Raw genomic sequence first — 16,405 nt, 5'->3', positions numbered from 1 at the left:
ACAACTTTGTGAGGCAGACCTTTATTCTCACGCGGACGACGTAACTTGCTCATTGAGTGTGCGCTTTACTGCCATTCAGACTGACCTAAGATGTCATTTCAGTGAGTGTCCGATTGCACAATAGTGTAGAATACCGCCATTTTGGCGCATTGAGCGAATCAGAAAGGCTGGGGCAACCCTGTAAGCTTATAAAAGCCAAGACGATGGCAAATTTGACGTATGGAATAATTTGGTAATTACCAGACTGGAAACCAAAGTAGCGGTATTTGAAAGGGCTATTTCTGAATAATTTGGGTAGAAAAGTAGTTCATTAAGTACTGAATGAAGCTAATGCCAATAATTATTTTTTATTTATTTCGTAGTGGAAGGTTATTATGGGCGAGAGGGTGAGCATCATTTCGTTGCGCTCAAGCCACAAATACCGGCTATATTTCAGTCAGTTCTTCAAAGTTAGCGTTCTATAGTAAGCAATCAGCTTATTTAGAAATTATCTGCGAATAGCGTAATAATGCACGTGGGCTGTTTATGTTCCCTCTGCCCTTCATCAAAACGTGGCCGCCACTTAAAGGATTCGCTTGTTGAATTAGGGTGAAGTCTAGCGCAACACCGACAGCATTCATCCGTCACCCATGTGTGTCAAAGACCAAATCATCACATTTAGCATACCTCTTAAACACGCCCACAACGCCACCCTCGGCGAAGAACCACAGCGGCGACTCTGTTCTCATCAGCCAAAACACGACCTATGCTGAACAAATGCGATGGATGAAATTTAGGTTTCACGTTAATGCCAAGCGAACCTGCCCAAGCGTAGAGAGCTTGATAAGAAAACGCAGTGCCTAAAAGCAGCGAGCCTCCTGGTGCATGCACAAAGACCGGGGCCATACGTATCGCGGCAGCTGCTGGGACCCAGGGGCCAATTTCCGCTCGCAAAAAGCGCACGTCCTCTTTCTGAAGTTCTTTCCACTTCCAAGCTCACAGCTCGCGCAGGATCCTCTTCCTTTTTCTTGTTCTCTTTTAAGTCAATTTCTTCTTTTTTTTACCTTTTGCTCCATTTTCTCGGCAGCACGTCTTCTATGCCCGCTCTGGAGCGGCAGCGCAGCTTGTTTTCGCCGCCGGCGGCTTTAAAACCCAGTCGCCGGGCTCGCCCTTGACGACTCCAGCGCCATCTAACCTCTCTTTTTTGTTGTTTTAACGTTATTTTTTAGCCTCGGCTCACGAAAGCTTTTTCTACATGCAGTTTGATTACGCGCCTCTACATCCTCCATCGTCCGGTCGTATCTCTCTCTCTCTCTCTCTTTTTCTCTCTCTACTGGGCAAGGTCTTCGCTAAGCGCTTGAACTATACGTTCTCTGTTATCGTGTTTCGCTGGCAGGTCCCCGGAAAGCATGCCGGTAATACAACGATGTGTACCTAACAACAAAATAAAACAAAGCGTTGCGTTGCAAGTAGTCACGTGCGGCGTTGTGATCATTTGAAGAGCAGTGTTTCTGGTCGAGGTGGAGCTAGGGCCAGGAATCTGCCAAGCCCATTGAAGAACACGTCCGGTAGGAGGAATACAGAAAAAAGGGTTTATTTCACATTATGTACACTGGCCCCAGATTCGGAAGCCCGCTCCATGTAGGAGCACATTAAGCGTTCGAGTTTACATCTGAAGTCGTCAGCACACCCTCTCCCTGTACCAAAGGGCTCCGCTTTTTAAACAGTCGTCTTCCCTAGGAGACTAGACTAGGGAATCTGATGACTGCATCTCGGCAAATCACAATCCGCCTTTTTTTTCATTTTCCTGAGCTTTTCTCTGTCGCACGCCACTGGAAACGTTTTGGAAGGGTGCCGTCGTTGGGTACCGATGTTGAGTGCACGTTGGTTGTGTGTTCTGTGGATCGCAAGTAATTATTAATGGCTTCTCCATGGCAGCATGTCATTCCCGGAAGCCATGCCATGCTCGCCGACTACTGCGTGAGTCAGTGTAAGTCAGTGTCATTAAGTGTAAGTCAGTGTAAGTGTCGGTGTAAGTCTTCGAGCGCAGCCTTCCGCGTCGGATTTACCAAAGCGGTGCGCTTGCTCACGTCAAAATTTAGGGTCACAGATTGTTGCTAGCGTCAAATATTGAGGAAAATGTGCACCGCAGACAGGAAATAACGATATGCATATACATATCTGTGCATATACATATAGGACATATCTATCTGCGCATATGAGCCGTGTAGTTTCATCCCGAGACGTGTCAATATTAGCGGCCTAACCACTTTAACAACGGCAGCTGCGGAACAGATGCATAAATTACGGGCGGTTAATTTATTACTGATTCTCGCTCTTCTTTAAGTTAGTCATAAAGTTCTTGCTTGCTATAAAACGATATTACAGAAAACTGCGCCCAGATAATTCGTAAGTTCCGTAGACTTTCCGGCCGCCCAGCGGCCATCGGCGAATTTTTTTTACAAGAGTATTCGAGTAACCGTAGGCGGCGTGGCGTTAGCGCATTTGCTTGCTTTCTTCGCGGAGGCCAGTAGGCTTTATTTGTTCTTACGCATCGTTTGTGCAAGATCGTATATGCTGTGTGCCGTAATCCACCAACGGAGCTGTGGCAAGTGAAGTGAGCCTGGACTCGTCCCCCTTAAGATGCGACAAAGAAGAAAGTCTGGGTTGTCAAGTTGCCAAATCGGCAAGCCAGTCACACGACCGATGAAAATGCAGTGCGCATTTCATCAGCAGTGACTTCTTCTGGAGCCACGCAGTTAAGAAAACGAAAGTTCTTTGCTTATCTAGATTATTTTATTTGTTTTTCTACGGAGAGTCGATGCGTTCGAAAAATAGAGCTTGCGACAGTGTATTGGCAGCAGTGCGAACAATGGCGTGGCTTTGATCCCGTGTATATGCCGTACGTAGGGGAGCGTCGGAAGCATTTGCTTAGGTTTCGCCTGCATCAACTCAAAGTGTGTGGTTGCCACGGTGTTTCGCTTCGCCAGAAGCGCATGTTTTCCTTCTCGCTGCATTCCGTGCTCCGCCACGCGGCCAAGCTCGATCTACGCACAAGTTGCAGCAGCTTCAGATGAATGCTACAGTAGATAGGCGGGCGCAGTGTTTGACCGTGTTTCACCGGCAGAAGCCCGCAGTGTGATCGCCGTTGTCTCGCCAGAAACGCACGTGTTTCCATTCTGGGCAGCACCCCGTGCGGCAACACGCGACCAAGCATTGCAGCTACAGTGGCCCTGAAAACAAGATTGGGAGAACATAAAACACAGACATTGAATTCGCGACGTGACCGCAAGAAGCTTGTCGTGACTACTCCCCACTCGAACGATAATACAACTGCACCAGTGAAAAATAAAACAACCAGCATGGCTTTTTTTACATCTGCATGCGCTAGCATAGCGAAGTACTGCAAAGACGTCTGGAAAATGACAGTTGTGATAACCTTACTGATATCCTTCCTCTAATTATCGAATATAAATATCTACTCATAACTCAACACGTCAAAGGAGCTCGAGAACATCACAGAGCAGTAAAATTGAAGTTTGTCTCGAGACGGCAGTGCGTGAAAGATAGGCTTTGCGGGTCGTCGCGATTGGCACGAATAAAAGGTAAAATGCATGCTAACGTACCTTGACGGAACGTTCCCGGCCACAAATGAATTCCAGCCCGTGCGGCTTCTGCGGGACATGTGACATCTGCAGGCAAAGCCGTTGCACAGCGACAGACGATGTGCTGCAGGCCTTCATGCCACAACAAATAATGCGCCTGGCATTCGTGACTTCTTCCCCTGCAATGAGGCACCGTATCCGCGTTTCTGATACTTCTATGTCCGCATGATGTCACTCAGCGACAGTGATTGTGAAAAAGGCAGAGCCATCCTGAAGCCCTAAGCCCTAAGCCGAGCTGAGATGAAGGACGCACATGTGTTCACAATCATGTGTTCACACAATCTGTGGGTGCCATATTGAGTCTCTTGCGCGCCACCTATAGGCGACGCAAATTGCGAATAGGCATTGTTGTCCTCGCAGAAACTCGGACGTCATCGCTGACAACGTCGGTATAACTGAGCGAGACGGTTGTTTATGCTGCTATACCAAATGCACCGTCTCTTGTTTAAAGTTTGACGCAGAGGGAAACAGTGAATCTCTGGAATTGAGAAAAGCATCAGCATAACAACATGTACAGACCCACTCATCTACGCAGAAAATGCGATCGGCTGCCTGCGGCTACGGTGACATACATATCTTGGTACTGCGCTGTGTAGCCGCTTGCCGCTTACTCTGTACACGCCGGGCGAAGTAAACAGCAGTTAGTTTGAAATCGCTAAAGCCAGAACTGAACTGTAAGAGCAGTTTCCTTCATCCTAAATGCTTACATTCCAGTTCAAGTCCACCACTAGTGGGTGCACGAACTCGACGGTGCCAGGCGTATGATTCGCTGAACAGGATTAACGTTGAGACAAATTTTACGTGCGTGGTTTGAGAGGGTTGATGTTTGTATCCTTCAACTTCGTAGGTATGTTTGACTCATTTTGAGTGATATGAACTATGAATAAAGGGAAAATCAGACCATCATGAACTATGTATACAAGCGAAGGCGTTGTGGCTTTCGTGTTAACGGTTCGACGGACGATCACGCGGGGTTCGGTCTAACGATGGTCGCCACGTTGATTTTGTCAGTGCCGTCGACAAGTTAGTTCGCCACGGTAGAACTCGCACTCGTCGGATGCGTCGTTGTCGGCCTGGTATGATGGAATGCTCTCAGCGACGTAGTGTGCTGAATATTGGGCGAACCATCAGCGTGAACATCTTGTCGATCTGGTATCCACCCAGTAAAATCAGACATGCGCTGTCACCACCAGCAAGCGAGGGCCAACGCTGCAAGACGACTTCATCAGCAAATTGATGTTTTTAAGTGTCGCCCCAGTGTAGCGTAAGGGCTTTCGTCTAATTTGTTAGCCATCAGTAAAAGGTGGCAACTACATGGCCCACGGTTCAGTCCGGTCAACTGAGCTCTGGGCGCGTTGTGTTTTAAAGTGCAGTTTCACTCTTGCTACGCACGTTTTCGGTACCACACCGACGCAGAGCTACCATTGGAGTAACAAGTGTTCAGCGAGCGCCAGAGCGCTTTTATTTTTTTTTCGGGGGCTTTCTCTCGAGTTGGGGCCACGCGGATTCGCTCGCGACACTTTCCTAATGTTTCGCGACTAATCCGCAATACGTCAGAGCGCATGCGCCATCGCGCTGCGAAAGAAAGCGGATTGTCGAAACAGTCGCAATATCGCTCCCAGGAAGTCGCATCGTTCCGCCAATCTCCACCTCTATGTGTCACTGTTGCCCCCAGTTGTGGCGCAAGCGTGCAGCAAGCTGGGAAACTGAGGTCGACGTGGTTGCCACGGCAGCCTTAGGCGTTGGCCGCTTTCATCAATTAGTTCAGCTTGTCAGGGTCTGGTTCAGGTGGAGTGATCTTCGCGGTTGTTGTCGCCTCGAAGCGAGCTCGTCTGTTTGCGCGTCACAGCCTATTTCGGGCCCCGGCGTCGTCTGGACGTGCGCTGATGAAAGAACTACCCCGTGGAAAACATCGAAGGAGTGTTCATCGAGGTGTTGAGGCGTAACACGGGGTGGGTTATTCAAGAGTCTATTTTTTTAGCATAATGCATCCGTATTTTCTTTCTTCTTTTCAGATTAGCGAGTTGTCTGCTGACCGCACTGATTTTGACGCCTTTTGTACTTGTGAAAACTAACGCAGTGCTAGCAGCTTTGCGCGCATCTTTCTTTTCTTGCGAAAAAAACTTGAAGCAAAAAAATATGGGCGACTGAGTAATTGCTATTTCCATATACCCTAAACGGTATTAACACGCGAGATCCTGCCTGCAGTAAGAAGATGGACATAGTAGACTTCCAGAGATGCGGATGTCTACCATCTCCATCTTCTCACTGCTAGTGTGCTATTCAATGCACAACTTAATAATAATACGCTCGCAGCCCACGCCCACTATTTCATCATTTCCCAGTCAGTTACTCGCAAAATGACGGCTGTTGAGTGCTACATGCGCCTTCTTCAAATGCAAAATCTCTATTTACGATGGCTCATTTGTTCCATATGGCGACTTACCTCGACTTCAAGCTTTTGGCATTTTGTAAATGATTCATATTTCCTAGAATAATTGGCTCTATTAAGAGGGTTTTACTGAAATAACATTTTCTACTTAAGAGCACTTATCAGCAATCGAATCTATTGTACTCCACTTTGTATGTCGCACTATACATAAGTGCGCACGCTTCACTGCATGTATAGGAGAGTAATGATGTCGACTACACGCGAATACACCCTTAGAGAGGCGTTGTAGCAAGCTCTCCGCCATATAGTCTGATTTTATTCTCTTCTAGGCTGTTGTCGCCATTGAATTTGGGCATATCGAATTCGAGTGGATTAATCCAAACGAGACGCTTTAGCGAGAGAAATGACGATGCTGACCTCATGAGTGCTCACTTAGCTGAAACCTGTCAGTGTGTCGCCATCCGTAACTCAGAAATCAACGTTTTGCATATGGTGCTTCTAACGAAGGTGGACAATTAAAAAAACTCGTGTGGCGGTATCCGTTCAGGTGTATAATTTGAAGTCACCATCTATACAACGCCGAATGTTTTACGAATACATTAAGACGCGAACCGTATCACCTGCCACGTCCAGCTTTGTCCGATGCCAAAATGTGCGGACATATAAGCATTATGCGTGTTTGAGCTTACTTTAAAGAAGTAGCCAAAATTAATCGGGGTGTAAAAAGTTGAAAAAGTAATTTTAGGGGGATGCTCTTACCTCGTATACAACGTTACTAATTGCAATTCAAACGTTTTTATTGCGGCTGTTTTATGTTAACTTTCTTACTTTCGTTATGAAGGTTAAAAATGTGGCGTTAAGTGTTACGCACAGTTAAATGTATGATCAACTGGTCCCTTGTAAGTAAAGCTACAAAGAGAGAAGAGCAAGAAACTACACGAAACAGAGGTAAGGTGTGCCCCAAGTCTAGCACAAAGCAAGTGAGCAGTCCTTCTACATAAAGTGAGTGGTGACGTTTACGGAATAGTGATAAACGTCATTACACTTGCTGAAAAAAATACGCGTCCTTGCGAAACTTCAAGAAGAGGCCCAATACATCCTTCTTAAATCACCAGGGTATCCGCGTAGCGCTAAACAAGTGTGCTGTGGTTTTCACGAATAACCTTTCGTGTATCTAGCAGCTCTTCGTCTTGCTTCCCAGGGTACTGAATTATTCTTTTTCAAATTCTTTTAATTCGTAATGGTTTTCTCCTTATCATAGGATTTGCGCATTTATTTTTATCTTGAGTAAGCAAATTTATGCTATTAAAGCTGCTGTTATCACCTAAAGGTTCCGTACTTGTCTTTGAGACGTCCCTGATTCATCTCAAGCCGCATGGTACGAGAGAGAGAGAGAGAAAGCAAAAGATGAAAGGCAGGGAGGGTAAAGTAACTGTTCGGTTGGCTTGTCTGCATTCCCTGAAGGGAAAAATTGCGTGTGCCTTAATTACTGCAATAAGGGGTGAAGCTCCCACATCACTGTCCTTCTTTTCCACACAAATAAAATAACACTTTCCATTGGCTACCTCGTCATTGCGGCATTTCCAGGAATTATCTTGCTGATGAAGGTGCTAGATCGGGCCAGCACAACGTCTAGAGAATGCTCATACGCCTCTTGAGGAGAGATGCAGCCAGGCGAATTCAACGGATTTTTAGGGATATCATGCTGACTCTTTGAAGACAACAGAATATTGCAACTGCCGTTTGTGCATGCTACATCCATGACAGCCACTGCGATTGCCATCAGACGTCTCCCGGTACTACATTACACTATTGTGCTGGCCACAACTGGGTGTAGCTTTCACAAACTCATGCTCATTTCTAATTGGAATGTCTGAATATCCCTTATGCGACCACTGCACCAATTAGGCGACCACAGAGCGCCTCCTCTGCAATAGCACACCCAACTTTGACGTCCAGCATCTTCGGATCGCAACCAGCAAACTGGTTGGTGTATCATTTACAAGGTCAAATATTCTGGGTGCTTGGCCTGGTCCATCATTCACCCAGAAATTGCTCTTATCACTTTCTTTTTATTTCGACAGACTTGAAATGTTGTTCGTAGACATCCTACGCCTACTACGGTGCTAGTGAGCTCTCTCTCACTACGCCATCTGCTTTCTTTTTTTAATGCCTAATCCCCTCTCCCCCGTGCCGGGCAGCTAACCCCCGTAAGGGTAACGTACCTGCTTTGCCCTGTTTATTTCTTTTAACACGGATGTTTGATGGCTATATGGACGAACCAGAAGCTACACCTTGGACATGCGCACGATAAAGCTCTTTGAATAAATAAAATGATGAGAAGTTAGAAACACGAATTTAGGCCAGCAGAAGAATAACTATAAAAATACCAACAAATCATATTTTGATGCGCCCATTTTTATATTAGAGCCTGTCTTGGAAAAAACTTGTTTCACGCTGATGTGGGTAATTGTAGATGCAGGACTGGGAAGGCTCCGCTGCTCGAAGAAGCTCTTCGACAAGCACTTAAGAGTACCAGTGTTGTGCTAGTGCGGCTGTCTTAGACTTCAATGAGCCCCTTAAACGCGAGCTCCGGTCACTGAATATGTGCCACAATAGTTGTGCACCGCTCTACGATGAATGTCTTTGACGCCAACTTGAGTAACTCTGTATGCGCCTCTGGGATCGCTCCCCTAGCATAACGAAGAGGAACCCTAAAATTTATCCGATGCTAAGTGGAATCAAACCCACGTCACAGTGGTTCCTCAAGGAAAGTAACCCGGCGCATTAGTGGGCTCCGCCGCAAATGCACTGGGTGTGTGATGCGTTCAATCAACGCCTTCCACTCCAAAGCTTTAGCGAGCTATATACGCCATAAATGCACTGCGTATCTTCCGCTTTTCAATGACCCTGTCGACAACTTGGCTCATCGAGTTTGTGCCACTGAGTGTGAGGCAAGCGAGGGGGCAGTTCTCTGCGTTCGCAGGCATCGGCGCACCACGCATCTCTTCACGGAGGCCACGCGCGATCTTCTCGGCAGTGTCACTAGATGGTGCAGCGCGTCCACAAAGAGTAAAGCCCCTTAAACTTCGTAAAGTAGTGCCACTCTCCTCCTCCACCTTCCCTCCTCCTCGTGTCTCCTCTTTTTCACGCTCCCTCCTCGACCGTGGCGCCTCCTACACTGCTCGAGCGTAGCAACGGCGCCAACATGCGCTCCTCGCCATTCCGTAGACGCTTCTCGAGCAAAAATGGCGCTGATGCACGGCGCGAGGGCCCACGTGATGCTATTAGGCCAATAGCGACGCGGTGTCGGCCTCGGTCAGAGCGCGCGAGGAGGAGGCAGCAATCGTCAAAGCGTGGCACTACTTTACGAAGTTTAAGGGGCTTTAACAAAGAGAGAGGAGCCCGGCTGACGCATGACATTTTAGTGAGTGTTGGCACGCACCGGCGCGCCAAGCATTTTGGAGCCCGCGCGCAAGCTTTGTGGCGGTGCCCCTAGATGGCGCCGAGGGATCTTGAAGGTAGCGCGAAAGAGGAATCACGCTGCAGTAGACGCATTATACATAACTCGTTTTGGGGGTGGCAATGCATTGTGCCATTATATTCAACGTTACCGCATTACCGTTGACAGTCCTTGTTCTTGTGTTGTTGCTGCTTCAAAACGTCGACAGTTATCGTGAGAAGGGTTCTGCCGCAGATTTTTCTTCTTTCTTTCTCCTTCAGCATGGGCGCGTGGGGGACTCATTGGCGAGCTTCGTGTTTTGATTTCGCGCCTCGGGCGACCGTTATTGTTGTCGTCTTCGAATTATTTCTTCGGCTCGCTTCTGTAACCACTGCAGCGTCTCGTCGTCGTCGTCGCAGGGCTGAGCCATGCCGCTTACACGGCATTCGCGCACTTGACACACCACAGCTTCTTTCCATGCACCGCCTGCTCCTCTAGTTCATTCAGGTAACAGAACATTACATAATCGTTTGAGTTTAACGAAAGGCCGTACTTGCGTAGTAGGTCGTCCTTCAGAACCAAGTAATGCACCAGCATCAATGCGCATGTACAAAAGGCGAACGGTGCACTGGGCCATAAGGCAACACTGGCGTTTGACAGTCTGTGCTACGTTTTGTTCGCTGCTCAATTTCCGAAAGTCGTTGCCTATCTACATCTTTTTGAACGCTACAACAAGCAAATCCTTAACCTGCGAAGGGCACATGGTGAGCAACGCAAGGAAGCCATGTCTTTTGGCAGCAGACCAGCAAGAACAACACAACACAAACAATAATTTGTTTGCGAGAAGATGGCACTGTTCACTCTGAAGGGCTGCTGCTGTTGCTGATAACACATTCAATGCGCTAGGAATCTAGCCATCTAGCTAGCCATAGAGTTTGTTATGACGCAGCTTGTGCACTTCAGTGCCGTTTTGTGCTTCAATAGGTTCCTTGCATAGCAGCCACTTGAAAACAACTAGTTTTTGATACCTGTTAAGTGGGCAGATTCTCTCGAAAGCGAACGTCTGTGGAATTCGCTGGACCGGACGAAAAAGCTTTTCTTACGTGCGCTCTCCACAGATCTTCCGAACTACGTGTTGCGCATCAACGACAACCTCATAGGAGCATTAGCGGAATAATAGCAGCTCATACTTACTGAGTATACATTTTATCTCGCCGTGCTTGGAAGGCTAACATCCGAGTCTCACTTTCGCCACCGTGGGACCTCTGTAATGTAATAGTACATGATGCGCTGTGGTGGCTGCTCGGTAAGGATAGCTGTGCGATGCCTAATGTGTATTATAGATGTGTTGAACAGTAAAAATGTCGTCGGCTGCCATGCCGGCCGAACTTGGCATGAAGACTGCATTACATACTAATCTACCCACGCACGATAGAGCTGGTTAATTAGCGAAACAGTTTCGCAGAAATATCTGTGCGGCAGGACAGGTAAATATATTTTGCCATTAGCTATGCTGCGCTAGTCTGTAATTTTACTCTAAATGGTCACGAGGAACGGCACAGGTGGTCATAATTGTTTTAGGGATGAGCATGGCAACGAAATAGTTTTTTTTTTTTCACAGAATGTTCCGGCACTACAGCCAGAATGCAGGCGTGCCGTGCTTACACCGCACTCAGACCGCATCCCTGAATGAGATAAAAAGAGAACGAGAGAAGAAAAAGAAAAAAAAAATTATGAAATCCCAACATCGTAGCTTGGAGAGATGTTTGATATGATCTTCTAGATGGTTAGGTAGAAGGCTAAAACTTCAAAAAATTGCTCCGAATTGTACAGTTTTACCAGGCCTGGCGCATTATTGCACTCCACACCGCCATTGACGATCTTCATGCGGCCCTGCTTAAAGGATACGCGGAAAGCCATCAATGATAGCCCAGTCTTTATCACACCTGACACATGCATGCCAGAACAAACAAGTAAGAATTTGGGGCACGAACACTCAAGAAAGGTGCCAGTGCAAGTGCTTTTTTCATCCACAGCGAAGGAACACCAATTGCCGTTGGCATCGGTGTTTCTCAGCTAGAGACATACTTGTTAAATTGAGGACTACAGGCCACGGGAAAAGGTGTGTCCCTCAGTATTCAGCATTTGTTTAGGAATTGCTTGCTGAGGATTTCGTTCCAGGAGTATGAGAAGGAATGGGACTTAATAAACAGAACATATTGCAAAAAAATTTGTTGCAGAAAATTGCCTTGAATTCCCATTGTAGGTGCATTCTTATTAGATCTTCAAATCAACGAATGTATTATCTGGCATGCATGTTAGAAAATCAGTAAGGTCTAAATAAAAAAGGAAGCATTGTATAGATTTTTTGCCACATTAGCTTTCGATTGGGAAAGCAGCAGGTCACAATTTTTAATACGTTCGTCGCCTGCTGTGTTCTTGATTCATATCATGCCTCTTGCCACTTAACGTCGTCCGATCTTGTGACAACTCAGACTCCCTGTCCGAGTTTAGTTGCACATTGCGCATTTACCAATTTCGATAAAGAACAGGCATGGCTGATACAGGAATGCCAAAGAGTCCAAGAATTGTGGCTGTCGGCTAAACATTTTTACTAGGCACTTTTAAAAATCAGAAAAAAATCTGAAATACAATTCGTTTATGTGAATATTTAGGGTGGGTTTTTCATAGTGAATAATGTCGCCTACTGCTTGACACATCAGCAAACATATTCCGCACAGATTCATAACAGTTTGGAAAATGTTAGTACAGCAATAAATTTTTAAAATATGCGTGCCTCTACATCTTCAACAACGTCGCAGCTTGAAGCGCATCTCTACCTATTCCGGACTTTCTATATTGCATAGTGCAGCTTGTCCGACCATAGTTTATATCCTTTTCGTTCTTGGCATTCTGGAATTTACACATTTCTTCTTACCTCGTACTTCTGTATACCAATGCTATCTGAAACGTAATAGCCTCCACCATAGTAAAATAATGAACTATATCTTAGTTGAAAATATTCCATGCCGCAATGCATAGATGATCACGAATATGAAGCATTAACAAAACATACAAGTAATATAGAGTACCACTGCCGATAAATGTTCACAAAGAAAGGGACATAAAATGTTGCTGCTGCCCAGTCCACCTGTTACAAGGGCAACTTGCCTCTCTGTATATAGACTGCAAATTATTGTGCTTGGATAGCTCCGCTACATTCGGCGAAATAGCATCCAACACTGTTCCACACTGCCACAACTTGTTGCTGGGAAATACGATCACAGGACAAAAACAACTGTACATAACCAGCGCACTTTTAAAGGGAATATTCTAATACGAAAACACGAATCGAGAACAAAGCATACAAACTGGAAAACGTTACACTTTTTTTGTAGGTGTTGCTTCGCTCAGGCAAATGTTTCCATGCTAGGTTTAGATAAGGGACACCCCGTCGTCGTTTCGAACTAAAGGAGCACCAAATATTTTTAGGCGGACTTAAACTTAAGCGTCACATGTTTCAACTCAAGTTCATGCATAGTTCTTTGACAGCATTCAAATGCTCTTTTAAGCTTGCTGTCTACATAGTCCAATATTTCTACTTTCCTCGACTACATGCACAGCAAAAATCATCTTCAAAATGGCTCACGAAAAAAAACGAAGTATTTGCTGGCGAAAATCTTTTCCGAGCCCAATCATGCGGGAAAGGCGTGGAGAGGACAGCAAGGATAGCGTAGTTCACTCTGGCGAATCGGCTGAAAAAGAAAACCGTGGGCTTACAAATAGTCTCATTTCAGAAGCCCGTCACCACGGATACATTTCCGTCTTTCTGAATTTCGAAGCAGTGTTTCGAAGACGAGATAAAGCTCTCTGTTGCCTTTATTTACTGCCTCAATCAATCTTAACAAAACAAATTTCTTCTATTTCACTCCCATTTTCGAGGCTGACCTTTTTTTCGTGTCTCAACTTCGTTACAGCAGCCGTGACCTCCTTACAATGCTTTTTTGTTTACCACGATAGTAGGATGGAACGATTCTTTATCAAGGAGGTCAGCGTAATCATTTGTGGATAACGGATATCGCAACCTGACTAATTATCTGTTGAATCGTTATTTTTACTGACACAAAAATAAGACGTCATGCGGAAAGCTATTTCAGAAACCTAACAGGTGACGTCGAATTTAATGACGGCATAACACTGTAAAGGATCGCAATTAGGATGGCGACGGAAAACCAAGCAAACTCATACATATATATCAGTTCAGCGCACGTGCATAAAAAAAAAAACTTACTGCGTGGCGTATTATCTGGCAACCCTCACAAGTGCGAACTCCGTCATAACAGCGACAAATTAAACGCGCGAACACTCACCCAGCAGCCGAGTGTCTTAGCTTATGAGCCGCCACGGCCGGTCATCCACGGTTCGTTAGCATGCAAGAGCTACGAGTGCCTCTCTTCTGCACACAAGCACCTAATGGACGTACAAACACATAAAATCACGAATACGCAGGCACGCATGCAGAAGTGCAAGCAGACGCGCTCGCACACTGAGAAACGCTACGTGATAACGAGGGGAGTCGAGCCGTCCCTCTTCACGAAAGAAAACATCATGGTTCAAGGCGCGTGCATAAAGTGCCGCAGCTGCCGGCAGAAGCTACAGCCAGCAATTTCGAGTCATGGCAATAAGCAAACACGCTTCTGCTTCTCGCTTCTTGCTTCTGCGCTGCCAGACTCGGCATTCGCAAGGCGTCTTGCTCTCGGCTTGCTGGTAACCAAGTGCCCGTGGCAGTGCTGGTTGCTTCAGCGCCGATAGCAGCTTTGAAAGCACACCGGCGTGTCGCTCCTCCATGCTCCAGCGCCATCTGTCTCTCTCGGGAATACTCCTAGTTTTTTTATTCTTTTTTCGGTGTTGTTGATTTGTTCTTATTATTCTTCAGTATAACGTTCGCCGCAGGCAATTTCCATAATACCTGAAACCGCCCCAGGCCTTCTTTATTTATGTATAATGACACCGAGGCAGTCGGCGCTGCCTTTGCGAGCGTGCCTGTGTTTATGTGAAACATTGCGTTTGTCTCCTTTTGTTTGCCCTCGCACCAGCTCAGACCTTCACCCGGGGGTTATTTGTAAGAAAAGCTTCTCTTTACCACAGCACCCTCTGTGGTGTGCTATATAAGAAATTCAGCGGGTAATGGCGTCCCTCCCCGCTGTCACCGGTGACGAAAGAGAAATTTATTCGTGACGCATTGAATTTATTCGTCATTGTGTTTGCTTTTGTACTCCAACGGCTCTCTGTGTAATTGGGTGGCCTTTTTGTCCATGCTTTTCATCGGGTTTCGAGAATAAGGCTCCGTATAGACGTGTTTTCCGTGCCAATTAAGCCCAGCCACCAAACATTTTTGTTTACATGTTTTTTGTTGTTCCTTCATCATAATTTTATTTCTATTTCTTCAGATTTATTTAGACACATATTGGGAGGACGGCGCTAAAAGAAGATGCGACAGCCTGACGAAGCTTCCACCATCCGTGCTTTGGTCAGAGGCGGAACGCAACAAGAAAACAGCGAAAGAACACAGAAACATGAAGAAAGTAAAAGTCAGTACAAGTCGCAACTAAAATATATATGTATACAAGAACCTATTACTTGAGTACCATGCATAGATGCAATATATGCAGTAATGCGATACAATTAAGAATAATTCCCATAAAGAACATCGGTAAATTATGTAAGACCTCCTACAATAAATATAAAGATATAGAAAACACTAACACGACCACAGTAGAAAATCACACTGCACCAAAAGAAATCCTTAACCGTTTCTTGGAGTCCATAAACCGACCTGCATTGATGAATCATATTAGCAATTTCCCGACATTTGTTTAGGAAATCCTGCATTAGGTAAGCAAGTTTCTGTGTTCCAAATTTAGTCCTCAACATTAGGAATTATAGCCCTTTAGACAAGTGAACTGCGCATTCCAGATAAAATTATTGAAGAGAGAGAATGAAGGGGAAAGGCAGGGAGGATAACCAGATATGAGTATCCGGTTCGCTACCCTACACTGGGGATGGGGGATAGGGGTTAGAAAGATGTCAGAGAGGAAAACGCTAAAAAAGGGAAAAAAAACACGCACACATGGAGACACACACACAAAAGGCGTTCCAGTTAAAGTCGTTCACACAGGCCGGTAGATCACAAAAAGCGCAATAGCGCTTGTACGGCCTTCTGTTAACGGTAGGTCCTTTCGATGTTGTAGAATTCTTTTTTCGGATAGCGGTTGGTCGTCCATTTGGTCAAGTTCGTGGCGAAGGCATGCCCTCTGTCGACTGTACTGCGGGCAGGCGCACAAAATATGGCCAATTGATTTTTCATGGCCGCAGGGGTCACAGGTTGGGCTGTCCGTCATCCCTATGCGGAATGCATAGGCTTTTGTAAAGGCAACGCCCAACCAAAGTCGGTATAAAAGCGTGGCGTATCTACGGCGAAGCTGTGATGGCGCTCGAAGACTTAGTGTGGGATCAAGTGAGTACAGTCGCGTATTTCTTAAATGCGGCTCATTCCATTGCGACGCGGTGCGCTGCCGAGCAAGTAGGCGGAGCTTCCGTGCTGCGTCAGTTCTAGAAAGAGGAATTGGGACGTGGCGCTCCTCAGTATAGGCTGACCGGGCAGCGTGATCCGCCCGTTCATTGCCGATAATCCCTCAGTGACTTGGAATCCGCTGAAAGGTTATTTCATGGCCTGCATCACTTATATGTTGTAACGTCTCTGTAATCTGGAATATTAGTTGTTCGTGCGGTCCGCGTCGTAGAGGTGACAGTAGAGACTGCAGTGCCGCCTTCGAATCGCAGAATATTCTCCACTTGTGTGGTGGTTCATCACCAATGTGATGAAGGGCAGTAAAGAGCGCTGCGAGCTCAGCTGCCGTCGATTTC

At 46.2% G+C, this 16,405-nt stretch overlaps 1 long non-coding RNA gene across 1 annotated transcript; it reads right to left on the bottom strand.

The window, feature by feature from the left end:
* Nucleotides 1-1,852: 1,852 nt before the first annotated feature.
* On the bottom strand, nucleotides 1,853-13,902 carry LOC135914636 (uncharacterized). The gene is made up of 4 exons (XR_010568359.2): nucleotides 13,770-13,902; nucleotides 10,673-10,743; nucleotides 3,606-3,763; nucleotides 1,853-3,212 (listed from the first exon to the last, which is right to left on the bottom strand). It is a non-coding gene; the product is annotated as an uncharacterized lncRNA (long non-coding RNA).
* Nucleotides 13,903-16,405: the final 2,503 nt, after the last annotated feature.

This window comes from Dermacentor albipictus, chromosome 9 (assembly GCF_038994185.2).
Source record: "Dermacentor albipictus isolate Rhodes 1998 colony chromosome 9, USDA_Dalb.pri_finalv2, whole genome shotgun sequence".
NCBI classification, from domain to species: domain Eukaryota; kingdom Metazoa; phylum Arthropoda; class Arachnida; order Ixodida; family Ixodidae; genus Dermacentor; species Dermacentor albipictus.
The sequence above is the reverse complement of the archived record's forward strand: the minus strand, read 5'-3'. Positions and strand labels throughout refer to the sequence as shown.